This window comes from Haplochromis burtoni, unplaced genomic scaffold (assembly GCF_018398535.1).
Source record: "Haplochromis burtoni strain Fernald_Lab_line unplaced genomic scaffold, NCSU_Asbu1 Contig_7, whole genome shotgun sequence".
In the NCBI taxonomy this organism is placed as follows: domain Eukaryota; kingdom Metazoa; phylum Chordata; class Actinopteri; order Cichliformes; family Cichlidae; genus Haplochromis; species Haplochromis burtoni.
The window spans coordinates 4,228,313-4,246,873 of NW_024582368.1; the positions used below are offsets into that span (position 1 = coordinate 4,228,313).

At 41.4% G+C, this 18,561-nt stretch overlaps 1 protein-coding gene across 5 annotated transcripts in view; it reads left to right on the forward strand.

Moving 5' to 3' along the window:
• ctbp2a (C-terminal binding protein 2a) overlaps positions 1–18,561 on the forward strand; it is a 76,397-nt gene that overhangs the window by 39,672 nt on the left and 18,164 nt on the right. The gene's annotated exons all lie outside the window — the stretch shown is intronic.

An 18,561-nucleotide genomic window follows, 5' to 3' on the forward strand; every position in this document is an offset into this window, starting at 1 on the left:
TCAATAGATAAGGCTGTTTACTTGTGACAGAGCTCTTCATTTTGTGTGTGATTTATGTAAGATACCAGTTCCCATTCCTCTCATTGCTTTCAGGAGCAGCACAAAGCAGTGCTGCTGCTTTGTTAGAAATCATATCAACTTATAAATATTACTTTGACATTTCTAAGAGCCATTCAGCAGTTGTTTCTTTAAAAAAAAAAAATAAAAGGAGAAGACACTGTAAATCTATTTTCATCCTTCGTCGTGATGAATCATGTGTAAGTGAATACCAGATAAGCCTTCGCTTTATACCAGCATTCAGACTAGGGGTATGTGAAATCTATTTAGCTCAGCATGGATACTGGTATGCTATGCATGATTCTTGACCTTAAAAAAATCCAAACACAGTTTGAATGTTAATGGAAGACTTTTTGAATCGTTTTATCTTTCTGGTCTGTGCTGTCATTTGTTTCCTCTCCTGTCTTGGCACTAATTACATCAACAGTAGATAAATGATGTGTCTTGTCTTGCTGCCCTTGTCTATTTTTTATAAAGCTGCTGTCCAGATTTTGAATTATTACCATAAAAGGATAACTTTTTGCTTTAAGCATTCTTGTAATCTACCCCACGTCCTAAGCCGATACTTACATCTCACTTTCTCGTCTGCTTATCTCTGCGAGAGCCTGATTTGTCAGAATTCCTGTTACTTTCTCTGAAGACCTTTTGTCATTTCACTAATCTCATGCAGTTCCTTTGTCAGAATGAGATATCGCCCATTAAATACAACACGAATGGCATTGACGAGGCGCAATATAGAGGATTTGGGAGGAACAGCTGTCAGCAGCCTTTCTGATATGTTTTAAAATTTAACAACTGTGCACGGTCTTCATGTTACAGTCTGTCAGTCACCGCATTCATGTGTGAACAGTTCACATTAGGATTTCTTTGACTAGAGAAGTCAGATGTTGTGTGCAATTACTGTGTGGGAACAGGAGGTAGCTTGTGTGTGCATCTGTGTGCAGTATGTGGGATTGAGTTTGCCACCGACTCCTTCTGCAGATATGCTTTTTTAAAATAATTTAGCTCTTATCTGCTGTATCAAATGGTAACTATTTGGCGCAAAAGCAAAATCAACAGGCCATTTAAGAAAAAAAAAAGAAGAATTTGTTCTGCCACAACTGTATAGGATTCAAGATGTTGCATAATGGTGATTGCAGCATTAGTTGTGTAGCTCTTCAGCTGGGGTGTCATTGTAACTGCAGCTGTTTTTGATCGCATCTTCTTTTTCTGTGTCTTGCACCATCTCCCCATGGCCCCTGAGCCCTTGTTGCAGTAAACACAGATATCTTCCCTCATTGTGATAATAAGGATGCATCACGGTAGCCTCGAAAAGCTTTATAGCCACTCGGGCCACACAGCATTCCTTCAGGCCCTTCTGCCTGCCAAGGTGTACCGCCAACCTGCGTAGAATAGCAATTAGTCTTACCTTGTTCCTCATGAACAGATCTGCTAATTCATTTTATTTCTGAGACTCCTCTTTGTTTCTGTTTTTTTAGTGTTTATTTAATGGGTTGTGTCCCAAATTCACTTTTCAATTCCAGATTAAATAAAATGCATTCAGTCAATTCATCCTCATTGTTTAATCGGTCAGATTTATTTGGATATCAGATTAAAGCTTTAAATCAGCACAAGAGTGGCTACCTAAATTATATTTAAATCCCATGGCCTGATAGAAGTTGATTTTATAGGCTGGGCAATAAAGGCCGATTTCTCCATCAGCACCAGCTCACCCGAGGCTGACTAGCAGCATCACTGGTCAGATAAAATCGAATTACACTGCTGATGGCCGATGTGTGATTGTGTCATTCTCTCTTTGCAGGTTCTGATGAGTACAGGGAGTGAGGCTTAATCCTTCCTTTGCTGCAGTAATCCATAGATAGTCCCATTTTGCTCAGACCAGCCTTCTGGCTTTCCGTGAGACCTTCTGTACATAGATAGTGGATTGAAATAGACTTAAAATGTACAGGACAGGCTGGATACACATTATTGAACGGAGACAGCTTTGTTGTCCTCTTGTGTGTGTGTGTGTTTTGTTCCTTTGTTTTCTTTTGTTTTTAAGCCCAAAAGAGCAGACATTAAAAGAACCCCACTGGTCGATAGTCAAAATATGGTTTGGAAACAGATTTCTTCATGTCTGCGTCATACACATATATCACATTGTTAGTACACACACAGTCAGCAGAGTAGACCTCATTTGCATGTGGCTGACATTTGTTGCTTTGGTAATTTCATCTGTTAATGGACACGTCCGCAAAAGCTGCTCTGAAAGCATGTTCCTAAATTGTACGTTGCTAGGCAACATGGGTTTTGGTGGTAATCGTAGGCAGATTTGCTTTTGGTTAAAGGGTCGCTCCATTGTCATAAAACACTGCAAATTTACTCCATCCGTTTTTTCCTTATACAAAAAGGCAGGCTGAGCTAATGCATTTAGAAAAAAAAAATGCAAAAAAATCATCCACTTATTTTGGGATGGCTAAGTAGTTATTTGGAGGTTTTGGTTACTTTTTTCCAAAAAAGATAACATAATTCAGACTTAGCAATATAGTACATTTTAGCCTGTCAGGTAAAATGTTGTAATGTTGTTTTGTCAGGTAACACTATTAGTTTTAATAGCAGCATTAACTCCAGGCAGGTGAGGTGTTTCTGGTTTTTCCAACCAGGAGAATTCGTAAAGGTAGACTCAGGACACACTAGAGAGATGACATCTCACAAGTGGCTCGATATCACCCCTGAAGAGCCGAAAATGGTTGCTGGGGAGATGGAGGTCTGTCCCTACAACCTGAATCTGGACAAGTAATAGAAAATGGATAGATGGCAGCAATAATGCTTCTCTAACATTTTTTGTTGAATAAGTTATGAGATTGTAAATTGGATATTCTGAATACCTCAAATAATTCATTAGCAATATGTTGCATCCAGAAGCAGAAAGAATTTCCCTTTGAATTAATAGCCCATGTGTAAATGCAGATGGCATGGCCCCACCAACCTCACTATATGATGCTTTATGGAATACCCTAGAGCAGGGCTAACTAGGACACCCCCACCCCCAAACTGGCATAAACACAATATAAGCTACTCTAGGACTCTACCTTCTTTACTTCCACCCCTGCTGAGGGCGTTGACCCCCTCATCATGGACTTTGGCCAGGTGACTCAGTGCCAGTTCACGTCAGCTTTTCTTTGCTCTGCAATGCATGACTGACACACTAGCCGCAATTTTCTTGCTTGCTTAGGCCTGGCACGATGGTGGGGGAGGGTTGTGGCATGTTCGTTCTGGAGATAGCAGATTATGTATTAACGGGGTCCAGGTCAAAGCTACAGACAGTTGTTAAACTGACTAAGGGATTAAGTAAAAGAGAGAAAGAGCGATGGAGAGAAAGTGACATAGTTCTGCTTCTGATAGATGATGAGTTCAAGCTTCACGGTGGGGTGGGGAAACGGGGCGTTGACAGCTGTCAGTCAACCTTAAACTCTCCATAGAGATGAGGTTGGCTGTCAATCTTTCATCTAGCTTTTGAAGGTCACATATTGACCTAAATCTGGGTATCAGTCAAAGGTTGTTTTGTTTGGTTGGTTGGTTTTTTCTGGCTAGCCACCATGTTCCTTGCTCACAATTTTTTTTTTTTTTTTACCCACCAAATAAATGCCATCCATCCATACATCCATAGTGGAGAGGTTGCCAGTCTAGCATAGGACTCTAAAAAGTGCTTAAGAACGTTTTTAAAAAGGATTAAACAATTCAGTTTAATTCACTTGTATTTATATGGCAACAATTCACAACAACAGTCACCTTAAGGCACATTATGTTTTAAGGTAAAGACCCTACAGTGATACAGTGAAAACTCCAACAGTCAGATGACCCCCAATGAGCAAGCACTTGGCGACAGTGAGAAGGAAAAACTCCATTTTAACAGGAAGAAACGTACAACAGAATGAGGCTCAGAGGGGACAGCCATCTGCATACATGAACCACATTATTATCATTATTATGTAAGGCTAAATCATTCACTACTTTAAACCACCACTTTATTTGCATCAGAGTGAGGAAGGAAGTTGATTTAAGGGACTTTGAATGCAGCATGGTTGTTAGTGCCAGACAGGCTGTGCTGAGTATTTCAGAAACTGCTGATCTACTGGGATTTTTCCCCCCAGAACCATCTCTAGGGTTTACAGAAGATGGTCAGAAAAGCCAGTGAGCATCAATTCTCTGGGAGAAAATGCCTTATTGAAGGTGACATTACTTCAATCTCATAGAAAGGCGACAGTAACTCAAATAACCACTCGTTACAACCAAGATATGCAGAAAAGCATGTCTGAACACAGCACATCAAACCTTGAAGCTAAGGAGTACAGAAGCAGTAAACCACACCGAGTATCACTCCTGTCAACGAAGAACAGGAAATGAGGCTACAGGTCATATTGGCTTGTGAAAGTTTGACAATAGAGGAAAAATTCTGCCTTATCCGATGAGTCTTGATTGTTCCTGCAACATTCGGACGGTAAAGTTAGAATTTGGCTTAAACAAAATGAAAGCAAGGTTCCATCCTGCCTTGTATCAGGAGTTCAGGCTGTTGCTGGTGATGCAATAGTGTGAGAGATACTGTAAATTGATAGGCTTCTTTGCATACAAAGTAAGCAGAGGCATCACCTGTGATCCTCAATTGTTTTGTTAAGAAGAATCAAATTACTAATTGTAGGACAGTTTGGGATGAATTCAGTTGCTATGCTGTTGGATCTTGTCTTATTGGATCTTATCTCTTATTTATACCCCTTACTGGACCCTACGCCACAGCAGCCAAGACTACCGGGAGTGATAGTACAGTGTGCAATGTTATTAAAAACTGAAGTGCTTGATAAAAATGCATTGGATTGCACAGCTGTTCCCAGTTAAGTTCTTTGTGAGTGTATGTAAGATGTGTTTATGAGAGATTGTGTAAATGGACATTTGCAGATGGTATTGGTGGCATCTGTTAAGGCACGGTGCTCAGTCTCTCAGTCTCTCTCTCCCCTCCAGATGTTCCCGTTATCAGGCACTGACTCTGTTGGGATTACATCTATACGAATATTGAGTAGTCATTTTCCGTTCATGTTTTCCCCTCTTTTTGTCTTAAATTAACATTAAATTGTTTCCAGTGTTTCTTTGTCGTTCCCTCTTGTCTCATACTTGCCTCTTGGTCTTTCTTAGGGAAAAGAGAAAGAGGTAATGGGAGAAATATGTTTCAAACGTAATAGCTCAGCACATTCATTCTTGACTGTGGTTGTGGGTTGTAGAGCCTAGCTGCAAGAAAATGTGGGAAATGAGTAATCTGAAGATGTGAGGTGACTGAACCCAAGCAAAGACAGAAGAACAGATTGAGGAAGAAAGACCAAAGATCGCAGTTCAGCGCAGAGAAGGATGCTATAGATTAGATTAGAAATGGTTGAGGAATACAAATGGGTAGATTATTTTAAACTCTGTTGTGCCATCACGAAGCAAGCGAGTGAGGGAGTGCAGGGTGAGGACACTGCCAATCCATGCAGAGCTCTGTTCCCAGATCCAAAGAAGCTGATGTCATACTTGTAAATAATGTGGAAAATGGAGAGTGAAATGATAATGTGACTTTTTTTTTCCTGTGGCCTGGGGATTCAAGCTATGCAACAATTTGCTCAAAAACATGTCATCAGCAAAATGTGAATTCAAGCATTTAAAGATAAAAAGTGAAAACTTTTATACACGAGAAGCTAAAACCAGTAAATGATAAATGATTTTCTGTTTATTGACTGATGGCTCGACTGACTTATTTCAAGAACAGTTTTATTAATCTTCCCCTGGATTTGTATAAGTGTTATTTAACATGTCGTAAAAGCCTCTGTGAGTGGATAACACTTGCCAGGTGTCTGTTAATTTACAAATGTTGCAGTGATGGTACCATTTAAAAAAAGGTGGTCTTTAAAGAGAAAGTCTGACCTTTCTGGCTAAATTGCTCTGTTATTTCAGAGAGATACGAAGTGATTAACAGCAAAGAGAAGACAGGCAGTCGAGGTCAAATCCTCAAACAGTTGTAGCTCAAAGGTAGAAGAAAAAAGAAAGCAATAAATTGAGAAGCTGAAAGCTTATGTTTACTTTCCTCATCAAAAAAAGACCTTTTCTCCTCTCACTTCCTTCCCTTCGTTTTCTTTCCTACCACCTCCTGTCTAATTTCTTCTTGTTTTTTCTCTTTTCTTTTCCTCAGTGACCAGAGAGTCACTCTGAATTATTCATTTTGAGAAAATTAAATCTTCATGTGTTTTGAGGCGAACAACGAATAAGCTGAACGTGAATATGCGCAAAACTTGACACTCTGCTCGGCAGTGTTTTACCAGAAGCCAACGGGTTGGATATGTTTAGAGGTGCAGATGAATTTCATTTGCACCCAAGGAAAATATTGTACAATTCTCAGTAGGTATGTCAGCCGTGTTAAGGATCACGGGAGGGGGGCTGTAAATAGGATTTGTGTTTCACAGTGTTTTTAGTCTCGCGCGAGGATTTGCGTTTGTGCGTACCTGTGTTTTCATGCATATGAACAGCCGTCATTGGATTTTCCAATCCTGAATTTCTATTATGTTTTTAAAAATTATTTAAAAGAGAGATTACTGATAAATGAGTCAGTGCCTTACATCGAAATCAGATATGTGATTCCTGTCTGCACTCTACTTGTCCAAATTTGCAGCCGGGATGAGGGCTGAAAAAAGTGATGCCTTCCCCCCATTCATCGTGATCACAAACACACACACACACACATAGACGCACTCGGTCTCTCACATCTTCTTAACATCTCATCCTCTTTCTAGTGAAGCCAGTTGGCTCAAGTCACCGAGAAAGAGAAAGGTGGATGAAGAGATGATGGCGAGTCAGAGAGCTGGAGGGATGCGCAGAAGGAGAGTGGATGGGAGAACAAGAATTTATGTGGTGAAATTGCCTCTCTTAAAAAAAGGAAAAAAAGAAATTCAGCATCTGTTGTCCACCTGCAGCTGTGCCATGTCTTTTTCTCCCTTTTCTCTTCTTACTCGTCCCCCCGGAATGCCGTTTGTGCTTCAGTCATTTGGCAGCAGCACGACATGCAGATCACAGGAGGCAGATGGGATGGCGAATTTTAGAGGTCAAATTATACAGTAGGCTCTCTTAGTCAGGCACTCTCTTTTCATGAATGAGACTTTTTTACTCCAGGCCTGGTTTGCGGGCTCTGGTTACATGTTGTAACCAAACCTCCTCAATGAAGTCCTTTAAACTCACCACACTTCGGTTGGGCTTACACTAAACACATCACAATGTGAGCGCCAGTGTTACTATACACGTGGTATACTTTGTTCTTTATTTAATCAGAAGTGTTCAGTGTTTGCTAACTTTTGCTTTTTTTTTACTTTGCAATATAGTGACAGTCCAAAAAGTATGCTGCGTTCCCATTGTTTGATTAAAAGATTGTCAAGGTTGTTTCTTTGGCTTCTTTCTTTGATTAACTAAAAGAAATAATCAGTTTACCGTTTCAACAAATTCACACAGTTCATTCATGTCATCCACTCTCATCTTTCATGCTGAGCCACACTGTGTGCTTTACATTGATGGCAGCATGTGTCCTTGGTTTATTGACTAAAACTAGCTTCTTCTTTTTTTTTTAACCCTGCTCCAATATTTAAAGATTTAAAAAAAGTAAGAATTTATTCACTTCAAGACATTTACACAAAAACGTATATGGAAGACATTTTCACAGCTGAAATAGGATCATAATAAATAAAACATTGTAAGTCCACCATCAACTCCAAGAAATATTTTGTTTATCGTTGCTTATCTTAGATGTTTGGCCTTCGGTGCGCAGAATGATGCAAAATTTGACATTCGTTTTGGGCAGCTGGAGGCGGTCGGCTCTGGAGCTGTAGCAGGTCGTCCACCAATCAGAAGGTCATCGTTTTGACCTCCCGGCTTCTCCGGTACAGGTTTCAAAATGTTCTACTGCAAGATGCTGAAACCACCTAAAAAATAAATCTGCCCCGATGTATGCGTGTGTGTCAGTGGGCGATTGTGGGTTGGAATGTAAAACATTTTGAGTGGTTGATAAGGAAAGAAAGAGAGCAGTAGAAATCCTGTAAATTCACCATTTTTACAACAAGCTAGTTGGCATCTTACAACAAATATGAAACACATTTGTGTGTGTTAATTTTTCCAAATTAAAAATAAAACACTCTTGTTGCATATTTGGAGATCATAAATATATGAGCAGCCTGAATAGATATTATTATGTCAGGTCCTTAACCTCTTAAGCCCCAAGCCTAACTGATCTCCTGCCTTTTGCCCCCGTATCAGGGTGCGTTGGGGCTTAAGAGGTTAAACTTGTCTCAGGAGCTTCTTTAAACTTGAATTTAGAAACCTAAAGGTTAAATCTACCTTAACCTATGAAACAGGGGTGTCAGTCTCATTTTGCATCATGGGCCACACACGACCCAATTAGGTGTTTAGTGGACTGGATCAGTGAAAGTAGCCAGTGTAAAGAAGTTTAACTACACATCTAATCATTGACATGTCTTAAGAAAGAGAAGTGTAATTTCAAATATAAATCCTTGCTAATAGAGATGGCTCTTTGGGGTTAAACCTCAAGAAATAAATGTGAAAAATACTGAAAATGAACTCATTAGGAGAACTTTGTCCCATAAGTATAAAACATAGAACTCTAAGTTCTTTAATGCCTGATACATGTATTTATTTTACTGCAAAAAACAAAACCCAACTTTTTGTAAATAATGAAACACATGGACTTTTCTGTTATTTGATGCATTACTAACAATAAAAACATCTGTTTCTGTCATTTTATCTGCCACTTACTTACCTTGATGATTTTGTAATTTAGAAGGCTGTAAAACTGACAGAAATACAGTAAAAAAAAAAGTCCAAATCTTCTTCTTTAAAACCAACCAGTAGGCTGAATTAGACCCTTTGCCTTGCTCAGTTCTTGCCCCTAGACTGTATGCTTGACTGTATGACACCCCAGCTATAAAGCATTAATGCACATCATTCATATCTTTAATTATCTGTACTACTTTTGAACAATTTAGAAAAAAGAAATAATTCAATAAATCTAAATTTTTAGCTATTATCTGAACTTTAGAAATTGAAAAAACAACAACTTGAAATTAGTTATTAAGTCAAAATTTTAAGATAATAACCTGAAATTTTTGACTCGTGTATGGCAAAAAATAATATTTTGTATCAGAAATGAGCTGACATCTTAATAACTGGATTTCGGGTTCTGAAAAGCAGTGTTGTGGTACAAATAATGACCCAGAAACTCAGACAGACTTGTTAACCTTTACTATCAGAGTCCTTTTTTAGAAACGGCGTCTCGGTATTTAGCCATCCTCTCAGACCGGTGTCGTAGTAAACATCCTAATCTGTTACTCTTCAAATCCCGGGATCAGTTAGACTCCAGGAAGGATTACCGTAACTTTAAAACTTTAATTGTAGGGATCTGCTGTACTTGCATTTGGAGGAGCTCTAAAGAGCTCAGTAGCAGGTGAGTGTCAGTGTGTGTGAGAAAGAGAGAGAGAGAGAGAGAGAGTCTACAAACATTTAGATATTGGGAATTAATTTTGCAACTGCTGGATTTTCTATTAAATAAGAAATGTGCATGCATATGATAGCACGTCCATGTGAAGGCTCCGACCACGTTTTGTCCTTGTATGCAACCAAAATCTACATCTTACATCTTTGTGCAAGCTTGCAACTGACAAACATCCTGGTGTTTAAGCCTTGAAATTTCATCCAAGGGGTTATAAAGTGAAAAACATATCTAATCATGTCCATTTCAAACAGTGAGAAGAGAGGGTGGCGGAAGAGAAAAACGCAGCTGAGATTGTGAAGATGAGTTTGTGAACAAGGGGGAATGAAACTGAGAAAGGGTTGGGCGGAGGGCTAGTTGGTGGTGGTGGTGGGGGAGAGCTGGCACTCTTAAAGGACCATGAAGGCCAGATCACAAATAATAAAACAGAAAGGGAGGGAGGGAGGAAAGACTGAAAGGAGGGAGGGGAGGGAAAAAAGAGCGAAAGGAAAATATGTTGAGCGGAGGGGAAGGTCGGAGAGAATGAAAGAGGGAGTCGTACGTGTGCCAGGAGCGCTGCACCTCTCCCCGTGACTGGTGCTCTTCAAGGATTTTTTTTCTCCCCTCTCCTTCGACTCTTTTATTTCCCCCCTCTTTCATTTTGAAATTCTTCTGCATAGCCGTGACACCGGATTGTTTTCTCTTTTTTTTTCTCTCTCTCTCTTTTTTTCACATTTTTCTCCCCCCACGCCTTCCTCTCTCTCTCTCTCTGTCTCTCTTACTCTCTCTCTCCCTGGCTCTCTCTCCGTCTTTCTGTGACTTGCAACAAAAGGCTGACGGAGTGAGCCTGACGTCTGAATGAATAGCCCAAACCTGCTGTGAAGGGAGAGCAGAGGAAGACGGAGCAGGGAAGAGGAGGCTGAGGAGGAAAGATACGACTGATCTGGCTGAAGAGGCGGAAAGAGGAGAGCGCTAGAGAAGTGCTGATTGCTGGCTGAAGACAAATAGAGATCCCGATTTTTTTTTCCCCTCCTCCTCTCTGGAGATTAAAGGAGTTGAAAGCAGTGCCTTAACTGCACGGGTGGGGGGAGTGACGATCGTAGTTCTCGCTCTCCTGTCCTCCCCCTCACCCACTGCCCTCCTGTGCCACCATACGTTTTGGTTGGGTTTTCTTTTTCCTCCCCTTAAGAGTACAAGTCGTCTGAGAAATTGAAATGGAACTTCTGGGGGTGAGGTGACGAAGGAGGACAGATTTGGAAACAAGCAGAGGGGAGAGCAAGAGAAGACAGCATAGGAAGACAGAGAGGGAGGAGGGAGGCTGGAGTAGGAGGCAGAGAGGAGAGGATAACCCCAGGGCATACTGTGTGAGAATACACCAACGCCCACTTCTTCTTCTTCTTCTTTTTCTTTTTTATTTTCTGCCCCTCATCAGTACGTTTCCTCTGCCATGTGCAGCACCTGATTTGAAGAATGTGGAGACATTTCCCAGGCAAGGAGCATGTTTCACATTGTCTTATGCATACGTGTGCGTGCGTACACTCATCAAGGATAATAATAAAAAGCTGTGGAGTGTGTGTGTGTGTGTGTGTGTTTGTGTGGGTGACTGTGAGGGGTGTGGGTGTGTGGATTGGGAGTGGGGGGAGGCTGGATTTGGCTTTAAGGCTAATGAGCCTCTTATGTTTTTGCAATGAAGTGTGTCATGAAAACAGTGTGTGTGCGTGCACGAGGGCAAGCACCCATGTGAGTGCGTTCAGTGCTTCCTTGGTTTGAAACCACAGAGGTCTCTACACAGCAGCGAGAGGACGGCGAGCTTGGATGAGTTGTCATTTCTGGGGTCAAAGGTCACAGGAGAATGAGCGTGTGATTAGCTGCGCGTAAAGGTTAATGGTCTGCTGTGCGATTGTGGCCTGTAACACATTTTTTGTATTGCAAAGTCTAATAATTTATTTCTACTTGAGAATTCAGGCGCAATCGGTGCTAGCATGGAAATTGCATTTTTGGAATAAACTTCATCTGTAACCGTTTATGATTTTAATAACTGGTTGCAATTATTGCAAAAAAGGGTATTTTGTTTGATTTGTTTACTGTAAACAAAAAGCAGAGCTGCATCTTTTCACAGTAGTAAATAAAACCTTTAGTTTTCACTGGGATCCTGCAAAAATCAAACAAGTTCCATTTATGATGCTGCAAGGACATAGCTGATTGATTTTGTATCTGTGCTTTTTGTGAATGATAGCAAAGCTGAGATGTTATATCCACCGCCCCCCACCCCTCGTGTGTGTGTGTGTGTGTGCGTGCGCGCGCGCTCCTGACCTGGATGCGCTCTTTTCGATGTGTGCGTGTGAAGTAAAGCCGGAGTGCACTGTCTGCTGTTTATCAGCTCTGACAGCTGCTTTTGTCTCCAAACGCCGATTGTTTGTAGTCCACGCTAGCGGCGCACAAAGGGCAGCATTTAAAGAGGATGGATGCCTGTCTTCATTCTCACTTTGCATTGTGGTCAGTTTTTACCACAGACGGCACTTGTGATATCTTTATGCGAGCGTACGCTTCTCTCTCTCACACACACACATTCATTTCGTCCTGTTCTTCTATCCCCGTCACTCCCTCACCCATCTGGCAGAGCATTTTTGGTGGTGATAACTTTGGAGGTGGGGGGGTGTGAGTGGGGAGGGGTGCAGGCAGGCAGAGGGGAGGACAAACAATGTCTTTGTGTGTCCACATAGTGGAACAAGAGACAGACTAGGGTGGCGGCAGCGTAGCTGGTCCGGTGGGGGCCTTGAGAAAGCAAGTCTGCCAAAGAAAAGATTACACACACCCCCTCTTTTTCTACAGATGCCAAGGGATCGTAAACACACTCAAGAAAGCAGACACTCCCAAGAACACAGGCGCCGGGTTGTTGTTAACATGTATGCACAGTTGCAGACTGTGACATTGGTGGTTTAGATTTTGAGTAGCATGTGAACGGACGTGCACAAAAGCAATGAAAAAAGAAGTAGAGTAGATGGGGGCTGTCGCATTCAGAGGCGCAAATGCCCTTCGGTGTTTTATTTAACAAGATCTGCGACACCCGGGATAAACGCTGGTCATTAATGGCTATCATCTGTGGGTGTGTGCGAACTTAAGTGCAGCCAAACTCTGTGTTGATGTGTGTGCGTGTGCACAGGACTGAGCTGTGTTTGTATTCCCAATGTCTCCCTGGAAGAAAAATGCCGCAGATAAACATGATTGTGCCACTTCTGCTATACAGACCTCATTCACTGGGTTGCCAGGTATGGGTGGCATGCGAAGGGTTAAGATTTGATATCCCCTAATCAAGCTTTTCCTGTCTACCTGCTGCACTTGCCACAGCTTGCCCCCTCCTCCACCTCCTCCTCCCCTTCCTCTCACTCTTGGACTATCCCATCACTGAGGCCCCCCAGCTTTGGAGTTGCTAGGTAACCAGAACCAGCTGTTGGTCCTAAGCCCATTGAGCCCATTTTGGTCCTGCATCAACTGCAGAATAGTTTTCTCTGAAAGCTCGCTGTGAACTCAGCGACCGCCACTGTGTCCCTGACATCATCGTGCCATGGAAAATCTTCCTCACTTCCTTTTGTTTTTGCAGTCTTATTGTTCCGTTGATACGGGGGCCAGTGTTTGAGCGTCCGTGGCATGTGTCACACCAGCTCGATTAATTTAGCAGCATCTCACCACCTTTCACTTAAGGAAATGAGAAATGGAGCAAGTGAGGGCAAGAGGAAAGTGAAAAGAATGAGCGGCTGGGGTGGCAAGGGTTTAATAAAAGCAGTCACCTGTAATTGAGAGTCAGTTAAAATGACGTCAGGATATAAAAGAGTCTCTAAAATGTTTCATTCCTCTGTTAGTGAGGACGCTAACTTGTCTCAGAAAGCCATTATGAGAGATTTGAGATGGCAGACTACACAGTGAAATTATTCACGAAATCACAATAGTGCAGGTAAGTTAATACGTCTCTGCAGTCCCAGAGTGGACCATTTGCACTTCAAAGTGTGTGACAACCTAAAAAAAACGGACACACACAAAAACAAGCCTCAAGTAAATCTGGAGGGTGGGGGTGGGGAGAGAGTGGATTAACTTCCAAATAAATTGGTCTTTGTAAACCAACCAAGTCATGTTGAAAACCAGAGCTCAAAATCTGTGAGAAAATAGAGCCAGAGGAGAAAAAGATAACTGATGTAGTGTGATGTTATTAAAAACCAATTTAAAGAACAGTTTCCAAATCCAGGGGGAGAGACACAGGTTTGAGCAAAGGTTTATTTTCTTTCATTGATTGTTTGCGCTCTATTTAGGAAATGATTCTTCTCCCTCTGAAAACTGTGACTCACAGCGTCTGGCAGTGTCTGAGCTGCTTTTCCAAGATCAGTCCTTCCAAACGAGAGAATTAGACACCAGATCGTATTCACTAAGGAGAGATATTTCTACGAGTCCTGCTTCTTTTTCTTTTGCTTCTATTTCTGTTGTCACAATCCAAAAAGGCTTTTTAGTTTGGAACATCTGTAATCCATTTGTGGTTGAGAGTTCGCGCTTGCCAGCTCTGCCAAAAGTTTTCATACTTCCTGACAAATCATCCAGTTTGTGATTAGCGTTGGCTTAGGATGATATCAACTTTAGGCCATTCAAGCATCCCACGAGGGATGTAGCAACACATGACCTCCACTGGATAAGCCTATCTGCTGTCACACTGAACATGGTTTAGATTTAGTTAGTCAAGCTGTTGGCTTTGTTTCTTTATTACTTGCTGGCTTATACACAATGCTGGCTGTTGTGCTTTGATAAATACTTTGTGCACAATAACAGGAAATTGGCACAAGCAATTAGCATTTTTATCCCTAAGACTACCAGCCAAAATATCTTGCAGCCTAATGTAAACCGTCTTCATTCGTGTTGTTTCTGCTGCTTGCAGAAGTTTATGTAACAGCAAGTAGGACTTGAATAATGGCCGTGGTGAATTTTTGCCCTGCTAAAGAAGGAGTCTGGTATTGGGTGGGACTCTGTTTGGACACGGAGAGAGTTCTGGCTTTGCTTTTGTGTTTCCTTGAGTCCAGGTTCTGGGTTTGGCTGCTGGGTGGAACAGCTGGCAAGCTGCTGATAAACACCCCAGGCTGACGTTGACCCCACCGGGGAGGCAAAGAGAGGCACATAAACAGATACTCTAATATATACAGAGAGAAAAGCAACCAGATGCAATCAGGTTTTCTACAAGAGACCAACAAATAGAGATGAATTATTGGGATAAGACTCACTTATGTGCTCTCCTGTGGGCCTTTTACCATCTGAATAAACAGCGGAGCTTGTCATGTGTTTGTTTTCCTGTGGAATAATTATTTTATGACCTCCACAAGCCGGCTTTGTTTTCTCATCAGCGCAAAATAACTAATGCATGATCCTAACACAACCCAAAATTGTCATCTTGTAATTATTAGGGGGAAAAAGTGTGCCTGATTCTCTTAAGCTAATCATCTAAAATCAGCAAACAGAAGGTACTTTTCTGCTCGCATTTATAAAGATGACTGTTATTACAGCCGCGTGCAGCTACAAGCTGATTAATTCCCAGTTATATTCCACAAGGACCAATAATGACACTGTGGTAATCAACGTGTGGTTTACAGAAGCCCATAGTAATGAGACGTACAATAAAGCAACAATACTTCCAAAACTGATGATGAGCTTACGACATGAAGACCTTAATGGCTTACAATGCAAACAAGGTGTTTCGACCATCTTTCTGGCTGGTTACCTCAGGATTTGTGTTGTGAATTTTTAGTGATAGTGTACCCAGTTTGGAACCCCTCAAAGTCAGTTGCCATCTTCAAAGCAACTTCCGTTTGTGATTCAGTGGAGTCAAGTTGACATGTAATCTGTTTATAAATTGACAATTACTTGTAATAAATTGACAAAAATTGCAAATATGTTGCCGTCTGTTGCAAACCTGTTGCCATCTACAGTAATTCACATTGACAGAAATTCCCATGAACTGCTTATATTCAAACTCCAGCCAGAACGCCATGGATCTGAAACAGAAATTCCACAAATGATGATGTCGTTTTACTGCACAATGGTGCCCAAGACAGTCTGCAATCTTGCGTATACATAGCAATGTAACCAAAAAATAGTTGCAGCTGCAAATGAGTTGTGTTCATTTGTGCAGACAAGCATTCACTTCGACACTGTAGTCTCTTGACTAAAATTCTTTTAGTCTTAGTGGAGTAAATCTCATAAGATTATAGTAGACTAAATCTAAAGTTGACTGAGTTGACTAAAATATAAAGCGTAACATTTTTTGGGGTTTTTACAGTTAGAGTTGCTCCACACTGTTTACACTTGCTCCACTAGTGTTTTATTTTCCTAGACATCATATGCAAAATGTGTCCATATGTCGATTCTCGTCTTCCTCCCAATTCTTACTGCAGGAAGAGATCACCTCTGACTGGATCACTTCCAAAACTCATCCTGCCTTTCCACACAACTAAAATCTCCACAATATCCAAATGATTGGTCACCAATTTTGACACTGGTGCAAACTGAGTCAGCACGTTGGTAATCTGTCTGCGCTTAAAATTTTCAATTTGCAAACTTTCGCCAGTCTGTCTGAGAGTTGTTGCTGTGATGTAGAGACAGGCTAGCAGGCTAGCTCTCAAGAGTCATCGTGCAATCAAAAGTGGTTGCTTAGAGAATCTCTGGGCCATCAGTTGTTCGCTGCAAGTAGTTGTAATCAGTCTGTGAAATGGAAAAAATTCACTCCAATCACTTGGCAACCACCAATTTTTCCTAGTCCCAAGGAGGTTGTTGTTCTACTTTTATTCTAGTGTGGCTGAGCCATAAAGTGAACCAGACATTCTTTGTTAGGAACTGAATGATCGAGAGGAATGATTAAAAACAATTAGCTATGAACAAAATTTTTCATTTAAATAAACATGATAAAGGAAAAGTGTATGTTAGCACCACTGCTAGGTGAGCTTTTCCTCCTCATACTGCTATTGCAGTTAAAAATTGTTGCAGTTACTTTAATCGGTTGATTCTTCTAGTCTAAAATTTGCAAATGTGAGGGTAAAGTTGTAAGAATTATTGATGTTATACATCAGTATCTGTCCTGGCTGCTCTTATTGTGTGAACTGTCTCTTAATTGTAGTACACGAAACGTACAGTTGCTCATTGACACGCTGTCATTTTTTCTGTAGCTTAGCGTCTGAAGGAAGATTCAGTCTTTCTGTTCAGCACCAGTGAGCTCCTTCAAATCACTGGTCAGGGATCCGAGTCATTAAGACTCACATTAACAGCTTTGTTAAGTGTTAATTATCCGCAGATTCATCATGTGTTAACCGCGGTGCCACGTTCTGCCTTATTAGGCCGGAGAAAGACAATTAACCACCAGGAAATAATTAATCAACAGCTTTTTGACCTACTTCCTGTAAGTGACTGATTTTTCCCGCCAGCTGCAACTTGTTTATCTGTGTACAAAGTATGAGCAACTGATTTTCTCCTTTTATCTCTGGGTGTGTGTGTTTGCATTTTTCTCGCTTGTGTATATGCACAAGTCGAATATGTTTCCTTGTGTGTGACTCCTGGATGATAGCAGTATTTTGCAGTCGGATAATGAACTCGGCAGGAGTGTGATGAGGCAAGGCGCAGGGAAAGCTGTGGAGCCACAGGTGTGTTTGGCGAGCTGGAGTCCTCTCTCTGGACCTACCTCGCTAACACACATCAAACACACCTACACATACAAAATGAGTCCATCCGGTGAGAATAATAAAAGCTTTCATCTTATACTCTGAAGAAACACAGTGAAGCCACTTTTTTTCAGATTATACCTTCTGAGGACTTTGTATCAAGTACTGCTTTCAGCAGGAATTCTTAATAGAGGTGTAAAACATAATGTATATTAAATACGAGCGAGACTTTCCAAAGATATATTCATTTTTTGTGTACTGAGAATTTTAAGTGGACAAGCCTCTCAATGTGTGTGTAACATTTGTGTGTCTTTTTATTATGAGTGAAAATTGTGAATGCTTTGCTTCAAAGGCTAACAAAAGACACTTTTTCACATTTTCTATGCTCCTCGGTTATGACAGCAAAGCTAGATGGAGGGGCCATCAGGAATTAACTAGTGACTCACCTGCTAAGAGCATGTGATATTTATTCAGTTTAGAGTACCTACTGTCAGTTTACGACAGGTAAGGTAAAGAAAACTCTAAAAGTCAGATGATCCCCTGTTAGCAAGCATTTGGTGACACTGGGGAGGAAGAACGCCTTTTGAACAGGAAGGGACCTCCAGTAGAACCACTCCCAGGGAGGGACTGCCATGCTTGACCAATGAGGAGTCAGAGGACGAGAAGAGCAGAAAAGAGAGACAAAACAGTCTATCGCAGCCTTTGCTAACACAGTTCCCCAATTTCCTCAGTCACAAAACCCTGCAGACCAGATGGCATCTATCTGGGAATGTCTGGTCGCTAGGGAAGAATATATGTATTCCCTGAACTGGTTGGCAGAGTGGTTGCTGCTGGTAATCGCTGTGTAAAATCAGTCATGAAGAGGGAGCTGCACCAAAAATCTCCTTGTGCTAGCTTTGCTAGGTGTCTTCCATGCAAACAACCGCTGCAGTCTGCTGGTGAACAAATCGATTACAAAGAGGTTTTCAGCGAAGCACTGTTTACTCCTTTGCACCAATTTCACCTAGTGACAGCAAGCAACTGCCAACTAGTTTGTGAATACACATTTTTCCTTAGTAAATGGTGCTTACCAGGGGGACAGTCGCTGACTGGTGTCAAAGCATACTTGTCTGTAGTTTTAGCAGTTGATTTCACCTGCAGCAAGTTGGGGAATACTCACTTTTCCCTGGCGACCACTGGTCGCCAGGCAGTCACCAACTGGTCTCTAGCCCTGGGCGACTGGTGCCTGACTTTTTGCTTTTGAAATTTTACAATCTGATATACTATCTACCTTTACAGCCCAGCAGGACTATGGTT